This window comes from Rana temporaria, chromosome 10 (assembly GCF_905171775.1).
Source record: "Rana temporaria chromosome 10, aRanTem1.1, whole genome shotgun sequence".
Taxonomy (NCBI): Eukaryota; Metazoa; Chordata; class Amphibia; order Anura; family Ranidae; genus Rana; species Rana temporaria.
Genome location: NC_053498.1, coordinates 9487641 through 9502036, shown reverse-complemented (window position 1 = coordinate 9502036; position 14396 = coordinate 9487641). Strand labels below are relative to the sequence as shown.

General features: G+C 44.6%; 1 long non-coding RNA gene across 1 annotated transcript in view; it reads right to left on the bottom strand.

The window, feature by feature from the left end:
* The window catches only part of LOC120915976, a 29185-nt gene extending 18893 nt beyond the window's left edge, over nucleotides 1-10292 (bottom strand). The window contains exon 1 of the long non-coding RNA XR_005743926.1: nucleotides 10210-10292. This is a non-coding gene — a long non-coding RNA (uncharacterized LOC120915976). The remainder of the gene's footprint in view (nucleotides 1-10209) is intronic.
* Nucleotides 10293-14396: the final 4104 nt, after the last annotated feature.

Genomic DNA, 14396 nt, shown 5'->3' with positions numbered 1-14396 from the left:
TTTCACAGTTCCTGTTTTTGTGGTGAAAAGCAGACAGAATTCAAGCTTAGCGAAATTAGAGTTGGGTGTAGTTGAGACAATCTGAGAAGATGAACTTGCTATTTTCACGGACCAGTAGAGATGGACCCCCCAGGGGTGAAGTGTATGTAAATCCAATCACCAAAACTTCACGTGTCAACATTATTTCAAAACCACAACTTTCATTGAAATAGTCCCAGGAGAGCGCCTGTCGCTTCTTTCAGACATTTTCTGATATAGGGTGTGAGAACTCTCTGTCTCTGTTTCCCAGTTGTGCTCCTGTGTTGTCAATCTGTCAGACGGGCTTCTGATGGAAACTGATGCACATTGCACGGTGTAAGAGCTCTTTCACATGGGTGGCCCATTCAGGTCCGCCTGCCAGCTTTTTAGGCGGACCTGAACGGGCACTCAGTAATCCTCTATGGAGCCGCGGATGTCAGCGGTGACATGCCCGCTGACATTTGACCCGCTCCGATACGCCAAAGTGTGACGGAGGAAAAACCTACTTTTCCATCCGTCTGGCGGATTGGTTTGGGTGAACACGGACAGACGGTCCGTGTTCATCCGATCCCCCCATAGGGGAGAGCTGAGAAAAGACAGGGCAGTCCCTGCACAGTGTGCGGGGACCGCCCTGTCATTCGCCGGCTCAGCGGGGATCAACGAAGTGATCCCCGCTGAGCAAGCGGAGGTTCACGGTGACCGCGGGACCCGATCGCCGCCGGCGTCCCGCGATCGGTCGCCAGAGCTGAAGAAAGGGGAGAGGTGAGTGTAAACACACCTTTCCCGTTCTTCTCTGTGGCAATGTCAGTGATTGTCTGTTCCCGGTATTAAGGTTTCCGTCTACTTTATCTTTATGGGTATAAAATGTATTTATGCAAATGTTTAATTTTAATGAATCTCACATTTTGCAGTCGACAAGAGGAAAAAATGAATACTAAATATTAATGGCAAAAAGGAATGTTATAAATTCCAAGTAATAATTAGATACATTTGAGGATACTGCAAATATTTTGTGTAATTTGTATTCATTTCATCTATTTGTGGGAAGGTACATCGATGACCTTTCCTATCAGTTTGATGCTCCTTTGGTTTTCACTTCTCATCGTTGGCGTACAAGGTGAGCACAGTAATACCTTGAATACAAACATATAGAAAAAAGGAGTCGCGCTTATTAAACAAAATGTGAACACCTGTGTAGTATGAACCAAAACCCTTTCTATGGAAAAAAGGGGGGGGGGTAACACACTTGTGAAAAAGATCCTTGTTTAAGAGGATCAATATGGATAATAATCAGTACAATTATTAATCAAAATAAATCTGTATAGAAAAAAATGTGCAAAACCAGTCCATTACATAACATGTAAGGAAAAAATATACGTGAAATATAAAAATAAAAATGAAAATAAAGCAGTCCAAAATAGTGAAAGAAGCGATGAATCCAAAGTGTGACTTTAGACAGATCCACAGTACGGTGAATGATGACAGACGGGAGACCACCACCTACGGGTAACACTGACTCTTACCAGAAGGACAGTATAAACCAGCAATAAGGATAAAGCTTTTAATTCCTCAGCAGGAATGGGTTTGAGCATCCATCCACCCTCAGTCTGCATCAGCCAGGGTCTCGATCCTCCGATCTTCAGCACTGGAATGTATCACTTTAAGCAGAGCCTACTTTCCATCCTGATAATGTGGGTGCTGGTCCTGCGCTTTTCTAGATACCTATTGTGTGTTCTCAGGTGTAACACTGCAATAAAACTGAATACTAAATATTAATGGCAAAAAGGAATGTTATATATTCCAAATAATAATTAGATAAATTTGAGGATACTACATATGTAGCGCTGACATTCTTGTATATTGATGTTTGCATACTTTAATACAACGTCTATGGACATTGCTATGTTTAAGTATTTGGAGCCATCTAGTGACCAAATACTGGTAATGCAGAGAGATGTTTTGTTTAGTATTTTGGTTGCCTTGGAGACAAGGAGAGACCCAAATACTGGTAATGCAGAGAGATGTTTGGTTGAGGATTTTGGTTGCCTTGGAGACGAGGGGAGACAGGAGTGTAAACAAAAAGCCTTCTGGATGCGGATGCCGAGCTGCTGGGGAGAGAAGGCTGAGCTCGGAGAGCTAGAGGACAGTGGCCGGATTGCAGAGACCGAGAGACACTCATCCGAGCATCGGAGAACCGGATCCATCCAGCGGAGCTGAACGGAGCTGACGGAGAAACAAGTTGCAGTCATAGGACCCTGAATAAAAGTTACTACCCGGAGCTCCGATCCAGTGGGTGAGCGGGTCACGACCCACAGTTTGCTAAGTTTACACGCAGTTAGACTCATATACAGGCCTCACTGGGATTTATAGTTCCACAGAGGAGCAGACAAACTGACACTGAGAAGGTTTGAGGCCTATCTAATTTGACGTTTCAAGCGATTTTAAAATAGTTGTTGCAGTTACACCAGGAGCATTTTCACCTCAATTTGACTCATCAAAACTGTGGATTACAAATCACTTTAGCTAGCGAAGAAAAGAAGATCCAAGACCAAGTACTTTAAGTGAGATCTCACGCATAGCTAATAAAGTAGGGGGAGCTCCCAGGTATAAAATGTTTATGTATACTGTTTTCAAATAGCTTATGTTTAAATCAATTGTGCTGTCGTCTTACGTTGGGATGACAGCACAATTACTGTAATCACTTATTTGCATATTTCACAGTAAAATATATCTCTGGTTAAGTATCCAGTTGTTGTGGCGTACTGTTTCTTTCACTCCAAGTGCAGTCAGTGGATCCTGGGGTTATAATACAGGTATTTTGTATTGTCTTACATTGTATTGTATTGCATTGCATCACAGCTGTGCCAAGGGGATTGAGCCAAGTTTGTGGGGTTTATTGGTAGAGTGCAGGCCCAAATTAATCCAGCAGCTCCTTCGGGGGTTAGTGCTACACATATATTTTGTGTAATTTGTATTTATTTCATCTATTTGTGGGCAGGTACATCGATGACCTTTCCTATCAGTTTGATGCTCCTTTGGTTTTCACTTCTCATCGTTGGCGTACAAGGTGAGTACAGTAATACCTTGGATTACCCGCATAATTCATTCCAGAAGCATGCTTGTATTCCAAAGTACTTGTATAACAAAGCGAGTACCCCCAAAAGATATAATGGAAACTCAGATGATTCGTTCCACAACCACTTCTGGTGTATGCAGTACTGTATGTGTAACTTGTATAGCGCTAACAAACACAAATTAAATCGCCTCAAGGCGCTTTTGTATCCAGTGTTCGCCTGTGTCTCCAGAAGAGGCGGGTCTTGAGCTTCTTCCTGAAGGCCAGATGGTTTTCTTCCGAACAGATGTCCGCGGGTAGAGCGTTCCATAGCTGGGGTCCTTGGACTGCGAACCTTCGTTCGCCTTTTGATTTGTAGCGGGTCTTGGGGATGTGGAGGATGTTCTGGTTAGTTGACCGGAGGGGGCGACCTGGGGTGTAGTGCTTTATTTTGTTGCAGAGGTATTGTGGGGCTTTTCCTTCTGTACATTTGTGAGTGAGGCAGAGGGTCTTGAATGTCATCCGATCCTTCACGGCTAGCCAATGGAGGGTGCTCAGAGATGGGGTGATTGATTCTCAGGATTTTTTTTTCAGTTACCAGTCTGGCTGCTGTGTTCTGGACGACTTGTAGACGTGAAATTTGGTATTTGGGAAGTCCGTGGTAGAGGGAGTTTGCGTAGTCGAGTCGGGAATTGATGGTTGTTCCAACTACTACTGCTGTGTCCTCTTCTGGGATGAAGGGGATAAGTCTACGCAACAGGCGAAGAAAGTGGTGGGATCCACTGACTACTGATCCGATTTGTGCATCCATTGTCATGTCTGAGTCAAAGATGACTCTGAGGCTTTTGGCTTTGGTGCTGGGGGTGATGATAGACGTTGTGCTAGGGCTTTTCTCTCAGTTTGCATGGAGGAAGTTCTGTTTTGGATCCGTTGAGTTTCAGGGAGCTGTCCATCATCCAAACGTCGACGGTGGCGGCAGCTGGTTGTACGGTGGTGGAGGGAGTAGCGGTGGCGGGTGCTACAGGCTGGGGAAGCTCAGGTACATCAGGGAGGAGATATCCATAAAAAGTAAAAAAAGTTAAAAAAAGTTTTAAAAAGTAAAAAATTACCTGACCAGACTGCTTCAGTCCCTGGATTGCCAGGGACCGTGGCAGATGTAGCTGGCTGAGTGGTTTTGGACTTAGCACAGAGGGTAATCTGGGCACTGGGGGAGCTTGGAGGTCAGGAGCACACGTGTCACTGAGAACAGAGCATTAATCGCCAATCACCCCTGATGGATCCGAATACCCCCAGCAAACTTGGGTGGAGACAATGTTCTGGCAGGCTGGGCACTGAGATGGTCACTCACCTGGGGTCCAGACCAAGCAGGCAAGAGATAGGAAGGTCGACAGTCCCCGTCAGGGAGTAGCAAGATGGCCGCCACTCACCTAGAGGATGCAGGAGTTGTCCTTAGGCCTGAGCACTGTGAAGTCCCTGAGAGGGTTGTGGGGAGGCTTAACTGTAGCATTAAGTGGTTGTAAACCTCAGACATGAACAAAGCATACCCCTCTATAATGTGTACTTATCTCAGTCCAGAGCACTAAGTGTCATCCTCTGCTATCAGCATGAGTCACTTCTGACAAGTTTCCCTGACACCAAGAGATAAAAAGGTGACCGGGAAGGGAGCTCCAGCCTATGATTGACAGCCTCAGCTCTGTTCCTGTGTTCTGTGTGAAGGGGAGGTGTCCCTTTCCTCCAATCAGCTCTCCTCATTGAGCTCTGCAGTGTGTGTAATTTCAGCTCTCCGCCCCCTATTTTTTGACTGCTCAGACAAGCTTTATAAATTCTGCACTTTGAATGGTTGTAGAGAAGAGAAAACTGCAGATATACATGTAGAGGTGGCTTTAGGATTTGTGAGGCCTTAGGCAAATCTGAGACATGAGGCCCCACTCACATCCATAATGGGAAAAATAATTCAAGCGATAAAAATTAACTGTAAAAATTGCATATATTAAGAGTTTTAAATTCAATTAATTCACCGTTCATAGAATTTTCTCTAACCAATTCTTTAGCCAAATTAGGTAGCCGCGAGGCCCCTGTGGGGACGAGGCCTAAGGCGATCGCCTAATTTGCCTAATTAGAGAGCCGCCTCTGTATACAGGTACAACTTATGTAGGGAGATTTGTTTCATCCCTGTGCATCACCTGAGTCCAGTCACTTCACTGGGTATAAGTGAGGGTTTACAACCACTTTAAGCCGATGACCACACCAGCCGGATGGTTCGAGATCTAAAGCAGGGGTGTCAATGCATAAAGCAGTGCTTGAAACAGAACAGAAAACCCTGGCCTCACCGCAGGGCTGGACTGGGACAAAAAGTTGGCCCTGGACTTCATCCCGACTGGCCCACTTTCACAGGTCTCTCCCATGGCGGCCAGACAACTCCCTCACCCCCCCGGCCACCCAAGCCCCTTCTCCCCCTTCACTAGCCACTAGCCATTTTACTTTATTAGAGTAGAATGGCTGGTACTGGTCCTCTTATAGGCAGTACCAGTGGGGAAGCTAGACATTATTTCACCCGGGGCAAAGAATCAGTTCGGTGCTCCCCATGGGACAAGATTAGGCAGAAGTGAGAAACTCCCAGGCCAGCGCTGTTGAGTCAGCTGTCTGTCCCCTCCCTCATGCTCCTCTGTTGTCCCCCCCCTGCTCCTCTGGTCCTCCCCCTGCTCCTCTGTTCCCCCAGGTGAGCGCTGCGTGGGAGGGAGAGGAGGTGAGCGCTGCGGGAAGGGAGAGACAGAGGAACGGAGGGGGGCGGCGGTCCGCCGTCACTGAAGCCGGCCCACTGAGCCATCGGCCCACCGGGAAACTCCCTGTAGTCCCAATGGCCAGTCCATCCCTGCCTCACCGATCTATACTAGGACCGGTACTGGACTCTTCTCATGGAGTAACAATGTAACAGTTGCTGAGCATCAATGTAATCATGTTACAGTTAGTTTAGAGAGTTTGAGCTGCCATTTTCACAATTTTATTTTCAGCCCCTCCAGTGACCATCATGGCAGAACCGTGTCATAAGTACAGCTTTACCACGACGGAAAGCTTCAACAACGTTCACCTGACAATTAAGAATCATGATCTGGGGGTTTACTGTGATTTTACACCAGCAAACTACAGCGGAGAGCCTACAGACAAAATGTGCCGTGACAATGAATCACGGGTTTACATCAACAGCACCTGTGTGATCCTATGCACCAAACTGGAGGACAGAGCATTCTTCCTGGAGTTTGGGGACCGGAAAAACCTACGTGCAACATATGAAGGTATAGTAATGGCATTTTTGTATGAATATGGATTTATGCCTCCCCCTCCCCTTGAATTAGTAAGCTGCAATATAATAAAATTTGGCTTCTGGGTTTAACCACTTCAGCCCCGGACCATTATGCAGTTAAAGGACCTTGCCCCTGTGTCGCTTTAACTGACAATTGCACGGTTGTGCGACGTGGCTCCCAAACAAAATTGGCGTCCTTTTTTCCCCACAAATAGAGCTTTCTTTTGGTGGTATTTGATCACCTCTGCGGTTTTTATTTCTTGCGTTATAAACAAAAAATAAAGCGACAATTTTGAAAAAAAAAATACAATGGGCTAGATTCAGAAAGTTTGAGATACGCTACGCCGCCGTAACTTAGTGAGGCTGGGGCTGGATTCACAAAGAACCAGCCCCCCAGAGTTACGGCGGCGTAGCGTAAATCTGTCGACGTAAGTGCGCCGAATTCAAATTGAGAAGAGGTGGGCGTGTTTTATGTAAATAAAACATGACCCCATGTAAATGACGTCTCTAACGAACGGTGCATGCGCCGTCCGTGAACGTATCCCAGTGCGCATGCTCCTAATCACGTCGCAAATAGTCGATGCTTTCGGCGTGAACGTAATTTACGCAAAGCCCTATTCGCAAATGACTTACGCAAACTACGTAATATTTTCAAAATTCGACGCGGGAACGACGTCCATACTTAACATTGGCTATGCCTCATATAGCAGGAGTAACGTTACGCCGGAAAAAGCCTTACGCAAACGACGTAAAAAAAAATCCGCCGGGCGCACGTACGTTTCTGAATCGGCGTATCCAGCTCATTTGCATATTCTACGCTGAAATTGACAGAAGCGCCACCTAGCGGGCAGCGTAAATATGCACCCTAAGATACGACGGCGTAAGAGACTTACGCCAGTCGGATCTTAGCCTAATTTCAGCGTATCTTGCTTTCTGAATACAGAAAGAAGATACGCCGGCGCAGCTTTGAATTTCGCGACGTATCAATATATACGCCGGCGTAAATTCTTTCTGAATCTAGCCCAATATTTTTTACTTTTTGCTATAATAAATATCCACCCAAAAAATACATAAAAACATTTTTTTCCCTCAGTTTAGGCCGATACGTATTCTTCTACTTATTTTTGGTAAAAAAAAATCGCAATAAGCGTTTATTGATTGGTTTGCACAAAATTTATAGCGTTTACAAAATAGGGGATAGTTTTTGGCATTTTTATTAATATATTTTTTTTACTAGTAATGACGGCAATCAGCGATTGTTTTTGTGACTGCGACATTATGGCGGACACATCGGACAATTTTGATACCTTTTTGGGACCATTGTCATTTTCACAGCGAAAAGTGCTATAAAAATGCACTGATTACTGTGAAAATGACAATGGCAGTGAAGGGGTTAACCACTAGGGGGTGCTAAGGGGTTAAGTGTGCCCTAAGGGAGTGATTCTTACTGTAGGGGGGCGTGGCTGTAGGTGTGACGTCACTGATCGTCATTCCCTTTAACAGGGAACAGGCAATCAGTGTCACTGCCACACAGAAGAACGGGGAAGGTCTGTTTACACTCACCTCTCCCCGTTCTTCAGCTCCTGTGACCGATCGCGAGACACCGGCGGTGATCGGGTCCCGTGGGCGTGGTCACAGAGCTTCGTACTTTTGTTATTTTGCACAATAAAGGCGTTTTTATTGGAGTGCGGCTGTCCAGACCTTCCCTCTTATAATTATGATTCACTGTCACTTATGAAACATTGGAGGGAACCAAAACATTGTTCAACGGAGCTATAGAGGAAATCTCAAATTCTACTGGGGAAAAAGGGGGTCGGGCCAATGGTGGAAATAGCTGCACAATACGTGACAGCTTGTCACAGACTGAGAGGCACATGAAAAATTGAGGACTCAAAAATAAGAAATGCATGTACTCGCCCCCATTCCCCTTTATATCCCCCCCGCCTCCCGCTCAAGGGCTGTCCTAGAACTAAAATGTATTTGGTCCTATCGATAAAGCTTATTTGAATGTGAATAAAAGAAGGTAAGAGAGTGAAGCCTCGTACACACAACCGAGGAACTCGACGGGCGAAACACATAATTTTCCTCGTCGAGTTCCTTGTTAGGCTGTCGAGGAACTCGACAAGGCAAGTTTCTCCATTCCCGTCGAGGAAAAAGAAGGCATGCTCTCTTTTTGGCTCGACGGGATCCTCGACAGTTTCCTTGTCGAAAAGTGTACACAAGACCGGTTTCCTCGGCAAAAAAAAAAAATCACAGCAAGTTTCTTGCTGTTTTTTTCCGAGAAACTCGGTCATGTGTACGAGGCCTAAGGGAAGAAAGAAAGAACGAAAGAGAGAAAGTAAAAAGAGAGATGGAAAGAGAAAGAAAAAAATAAATAAAGAGAAAGAAAGGAAAGAGAGAGAGAGAAAGAAAAGAGAAAGAAAGAAAAACGAGAGGGAGGGAAAGAGAAGGAGAAAGAGAGATGGAAAGAGAATGAATGAAAAAAAAGAGAGGGAAAGAGAAAGAAAAAAATAAAGAAAGAGAGGGAAAGAGAAAGAAAGAGGGAGGGAGACAGAGAGAGAGATAGAGAGAGAGAGATAGAGAGAGAGAGAGAGAGAGAGAAAAGAGAGGAAGGGAAAGAGAAAGAAAAAGAAAGAAAGGGAAAAAAGAAAGAAAGAAGAAAAGAGAGGGAGAGAAAGAAAGAAAGAAAGAAAGAAAGAAAGAAAGAAAGAAAGAGAGGGAAAGGGAGAGTAACAGAAAGAAAGAAAGAGAGAGAGAGAGAGAGAGAAGAGAGGAAGGGAAAGAGAAAGAAAAAGAAAGAAATGGAAAAAAGAAAGAAAGAAGAAAAGAGAGGGAGAGAAAGAAAGAAAGAAAGAAAGAAAGAAAGAAAGAATAAAAGGGAAAGGGAGAGTAACAGAAAGAAAGATAGAGAGAGAGAGAAACAAAAATAAAGAAAGAAAGAAAACGAAAGAAAGAGAGGGAAAGAGAAAGAAAGAAAAATAAAGAAAGAAAGAAAGAGAGGGAAAGAGAAAGAAAGAAAAATAAAGAAAGAAAGAGAGGGAAAGATAAAGAAAGAAAGTAAGAGAGGGAAAGAGAAAGAAAGAAAAAGAAAGAAAGGGAAAAATAAAGAAATAAGAAAATAGAGGGAGGGAAAGAGAAATAATGAATGAAAAAGAAAGAGAAAGGGGGAAAGAAAGAAAGAAAGAAAGAAAGAAAGAAAGAAAGAAAGAAAGAAAGAAAAGAAAGACAGAAAGAAAGAAAGAAAAAGAGGGAAAGTGACAGAGGGTAATAGTGAAAGAGAGAAAGAGAGAGAGAAGGAAAGAAAGAAGGAAAGAAAGAAAGAAAGAAAGAAAGAAAGAAAGAAAGAAAGAAAGAAAGAAAGAAAGAAAGGGATAGAGAGAGAGGGAAAGAGAAAGATAGAAAAACAAAGAGAGAGGGAAAGAGAAAGAAAAATAGTGAGAAAGAAAGAAAGAAAGAAAGAAAGAAAGAAAGAAAGAAGGAAAGAAAGAAAGAAAGAAAGAAAGAAAGAAAGAAAGAAAGAAAGAAAGAAAGAAAGGGAAAGAGAAAGGAAATTAAAGAAAGAAAGTAAACATAGCGAGGGAAAGAGAAAGATAGAAAAACTAAGAGAGAGGGAAAGAGAAAGATAGAAAAACTAAGAGAGAGGGAAAGAGAAAGATAGAAAAACTAAGAGAGAGGGAAAGACAAAGAAAAATAGTGAGAGAGAAAGAAAGAAAGAAAGAAAGAAAGAAAGAAAGAAAGAGAGAAAGAAAGGGAAAGAGAAAGGAAATTAAAGAAAGAAAGTAAACATAGTGAGGGAAAGAGAAAGAAAAGGGAGGAGCCCTCCTGAAATGTCACTTACTTTGGTGCTGCTTCGCTCGGAGTTTCCCGGCTCATAACTAAAAGCGACAGTCATAAGGGACCTGAAGAAAAAAGGGCCTGTGAATTATTTTCACAAACAATTATAAACGGTTCATAAAAACCATCTCAGCGCATGAAGTCAGATACGGTTCTGTTCATTGGTTGCTGTCATAGGTTTAGAATGAATCAGTCACCACGGGGCTCATGGAATTATAAAATCATTTGAATATCCGTTCTGAAAGCTGAACTCCAGGCAAACAGTCAAATATACATATAAAATACATAGAAAATACATACAGTATATAAGGGGTGGATTATCTAGCAACAGGGCCTGTCCACCCAGTCCTGAGATTTACACAGCTCTGTGGCACAGCACAGTCCTGTCTGGCAGGGGAGGAGATCCTTTTTTTCTCTGCTGCAGTTAGACCCCTTTCACACTGAGGAGTTTTTCAGGCGGAAGAGCGCTAAAAATAGCGCTGCTATACCGCCTGAAAAACTCCTGCACTGCATACTCAATGTGAAAGCCCGAGGGCTTTCACACTGAGGCGATGCGCCGGCGGGAGAGAAAAAAATCTCCTGCCAGCAGCATCTTTGGAGCGGTGAGAGGAGCGGCGTGTATACCGTTCCTTCACCGCTCCTTCCCATTGGGAAACCGCGGCAATACCTCGGCAGAGGCGCATTGCGGGCGGTATCAACCCTTTATCGGCCGCTAGCAGGGGTTAATACCGCAACGCTAGCGGCCGAATCCTGCAGGAAATCCGACGGTATAGCGCCGCTATTTTTAGCGGCGCTATACCGCCACTGCACCTCCCGCCCCAGTGTGAAAGGGGCCTTATTGATCTCTCATGGGTCCTGTCCCTCCCCTAGCCTGTGATTGGACAGTGAAAAGGAGACACAGCTGACTAATGAGTTCATCTCACTGTGACTTTGCTTTCTCCTCCTATCAGTATGCAGGGCAGCTGTAAGGATTTTTGTCTGCACAGGCAAAGGTGCATTTTGCTGCATTTAAATCTCAATCTAGGTATTTTATTATTATTATTATTATTATTATTATTATTATTTTGTTATTATTATTTTTCTACACATTTTTGTTTGTTGATATTTTTCTCCCATGCAAGGAGAGAAAGATACAATGTATCTTTCTCTCCATTCAAAGGAGAAAGATAAACACAGGGGATCACTGTAATAGCCAATCAGAGGCTAGCACAGGGATCAGGTGACTTGGAACTGAGATCCCGGTCTCTGTGCTGGGAGCACACCATGCAGCTGGCGCCCTAAGGCCAGGGCCGTCTTAATAGCATCATGGGCCCCTGGGCAAAGAAATGCTCTGGGGCCCCTACAATGATGACAGTGCAGGTAAACAGACTTCAAGTGGGTAGGAGGCAGGCTGCCTCCCCTGTGTATCTATCACTCTCAGTGCTACCATGGGGCCCCCAATTTCGGGGCAGCGTGGGCTTAAGGACCAGCTGCTTTAACAAAAGTGTGGGGGGCCCCCATGCAGCTGGGGCCCCTGTGCAGTGCCTAGGTGTGCCCTGTAATTAAGACAGCCCTGCCTAAGGCGGCTGTCTAAGCAGCCTTATGCTGGTGCCAGCCCTGCCAGTATGTTCTTTGTTAGGACACGGACAGGCCCGTCGCTACAGGACAGGCAAAACAAACAATTGCTTGGGGCCCCGAGCTGGCCTGGGGCTCCAAACGTCCCCTACCCAGGCTGTAGCGTGGCTGAGTTCCTCTTCCTTCCTCCTGGAGTCCTGTCAGTCCGGGTACCACGCGTGGTACAGGAGAATCAGTTTCCTGTTCCCGGCCGGACTGACAGGAAGTGCACACTAAGTGCTCACTTCCTTTCAGTCCGGTCGAGAACACAGGAAACTGAATCTCCTGTACCACGCGGTACCCGGCCCGGCCTGGGCACTATCTGATAGGGGGTTGGGGACCCATAATGATAGAACACCTGACTGACAGGAGGAAGAGAAGCTCGGCCACGCTACAGGGGCAGCCTACAGGGAAGATGTGGAGGTGAGATTAGAAAACCATAGGGACAAGGGAGGGGGGTAAGAACATGGGTTTAAAAATTAGTGTAGCGCTAACGTAGGCTTTGCGTGCGGGGGGAGGTGCTTGGGGGCCCCCATTTTGCTTGGGGCCCCCAAATTCCTTGCACACGGACACTGCAACTCAACCGATCAGCTCTGTGTAGTGCTTCTCCCGCTCCCGGTCTCAGCCCTGCTGTACAGGAACTGCAAAAAGCTGATCCCACATCAATTTGTCTCCTTTATTGAATCAACCCCAATGTCGCCCAGCTCCTGAGTGTGCATAGCAGCATCAGATAACAGACCGTCATGGTTGTCTTCATTGTCAGACGAATGTTACATTGTAAGTGACACTATTATATGTTCATGTTCCAGGTACCTGCTCATGTATGGATGGGGACAGGAAAAACCCGACCACAGAGGTTCCTCAGACCACACCCCATCCCACCAATATGACCACGCCTCCCACAGCCACACCACGGCACCACTGGCTTTTGATTGGAATATTTGTTTTACCCCTTGTTGTATTTGTACGGCTATTTGTCCTGTGAAGCCGCATTCATTCTGTGTTATTAGGGGCAACATTAAATGTCATTGGACTATTTTTTCTCCAGATTTTTTTTTTCTTTATTAATTAACCACTGCCACTGCCAAATAACCGGGCCACTTTTCGCGATTCGGCACTGCGTCGATTTAACAACTTAAGGACCGCCTCCTGCAGATATACGTCGGCAGAATGGCACGGCTGGGCACAAGCACTTACAGGTACGTCCTCTTTAAGTGCCCAGTCGTGGGTCGCCGGGCAGCGGTGCGCGCCCGCGACCCGGTCCGAAGCTCCGTGACCGCGGGACCCGCGGACATGATCGCCACTGGAGTCCCGCGATCGGTCCCCTGAGCTGAAGAACGAGAAGAGCTGTGTGTAAACGCAGCTTCCCCGTTCTTCACAGTGGCGCTGTCATTGATCGTCTGTTCCCTGATATAGGGAAACACAATCAATGACGTCACACGTTCAGCCCCGCCCCCCTACAGTTAGAAACACATATGACGTCACACTTAACCCCGTCAGCGCCCCCTAGAGGTTAACTCCCAAACTGCAATTGTCATTTTCACAGAGAACAATGCATTTTTATAGCACTTTTTGCTGTGAAAATGACAATTGTCCCAAAAATGTGTCAAAATTGTCCGAAGTGTCTGCCGTAATGTCACAGTCACGAAAAAAATCGCCGCCATTAGTAGTAAAAAAAAAATTATTAATAAAAATGCAATAAAACTATCCCTATTTTGTAAACGCTATAAATTTTGCGCAAACCAATCAATAAATGCTTATTGCGATTTTTTTTACCAAAAATATGTAGAAAAATACGTATCGGCCTAAACTGAGGAAAAAAATAGTTTTTTTATATTTTTGGGGGGGAAATTTATTACAGCAAAAAGGAAAAAATAGATTTTTTTTCAAAATTGTCGCTCTATTTTTGTTTATAGCGCAAAAAATAAAAACCGCAGAGGCGATCAAATACCACCAAAAGAAAGCTCTATTTGTGGGGAAAAAAGGACGCCAATTTTGTTTGGGAGCCACGTCGCACGACCGCGCAATTGTCAGTTAAAGCGACGCAGTGCCGAATCGCAAAAACTGGCCAGGTCCTTTACCTGCATTAAGTGGTTAACTGACAATTGCGCGGTCGTGCGACGCGGCTCCCAAAAAAAATTCTTTAGTCCTTTTTTCCCCACCAAAAGAGCTTTCTTTTGGTGGTATTTGATCACCTCTGTCGTTTTTATCTTTTTGCGCTATAAACAAAAATAGAGCGACAATTTTGAAAAAAAAATGCAATATTTTTTTACTTTTTGCTGTAATAAATATCCCACAAAAAATATATAAAAAAGCGATTTTTTTTCCTCAGTTTAGGCCGATACGTATTCTTCTACACACTATTGATAACAAAAATTGCAATAAGTGTTTATTGATTGGTTTGCGCAAAAGTTACAGCGTCTACAAAATAGGGGATGGTTTTATGGCATTTTTATTATTATATTTTTTTTTTATTAGGAATAGCGGCGATCTGAGATTTTTATCGTGACTGCTAAAAAGGTTGAAACTTGAAGGAAGAAAATGTGAAAATAAAATGACGGACTTCATTGACAGAAATGTTATCAATGTTTATGTGTA